The sequence below is a fragment of the Volvox carteri genome (assembly GCF_000143455.1).
Source record: "Volvox carteri f. nagariensis unplaced genomic scaffold VOLCAscaffold_58, whole genome shotgun sequence".
Classification (NCBI taxonomy): Eukaryota; Viridiplantae; Chlorophyta; class Chlorophyceae; order Chlamydomonadales; family Volvocaceae; genus Volvox; species Volvox carteri.
In genome coordinates this window covers 218,467-219,315 of record NW_003307601.1, presented here as the reverse complement: position 1 = coordinate 219,315, position 849 = coordinate 218,467, and the positions used below count along the sequence as shown (strand labels likewise).

Here is an 849-nt window from a genome sequence, read left to right as displayed (position 1 = left end):
CAAAGCGATAGGGTAATGGAAGTGTGTGTGTGTATGTGTGTGTATGTGTATCAAGCCCTGGGGGCTATGAAAGTAGGAAGGAATGTACGGCACCCCCAAACGCGATTAGCCACGATCACTAAGAAAGTACAGACGCACATACGGACTCAAACGTACAATGCCTCATATTCTTACGCGACGCACTCAACCACGCACACACACGCACACACACGCACACACACACTCACACACTACCCACCCACCCATCCCACCTACCCTTCCCACCTGCCGTTGTGCCGCCCCCCATACCCGCCTATGACCCCGTGTGTCATGCCAATACACACCCCAGGGCCCCACGATGCCGCTGTGGGGAGCCCCCATGAGGGGCACCACCCCTAGGCCCCGCCTGCCTGCCTGTCCGCCATTAGGCCGCATACCTAATAATGGCCCTTCGTCTTGTTGCCCGCCCCAGCACCACCTCGCCAACACCCAGACGCACCGCCTCACAGCACCAAGGGGCTCTTCGCTTATCTTTGGCTTCCGTAACATTTCTTTGCATAGCTTCAGGTCCAGTGTGTTTTCCGTACCTTTTTCCTCATCCCTAAGCACGGCTCAGATCATTAAACACACACACACACACTTCGGCCAGCGTCAGGCCCGGCAAGATATATAACATACACACACATATACACACACGCATCCGCTGGCCACCCTCCCACTCCCACTTCCCCTTCCTGCCGTTCAGTCACGCCTTCCCTCCCAAATCCCAACCCCCTTACTGCTCACCCTGCCCTCCCCACCCCCTTCCAGCACAAACCCGCATTCCCCCCTCCCCCGATACCACCCACCACCAACCCCCCCCCCCCACCA

At 57.8% G+C, this 849-nt stretch overlaps 1 protein-coding gene across 1 annotated transcript in view; it reads right to left on the bottom strand.

Annotated features, from left to right (window-relative positions):
• VOLCADRAFT_97128 (uncharacterized protein) overlaps positions 1 to 849 on the bottom strand; it is a gene marked incomplete at both ends in the record, with an annotated part of 18,087 nt that overhangs the window by 9,660 nt on the left and 7,578 nt on the right. The window lies entirely within an intron of this gene.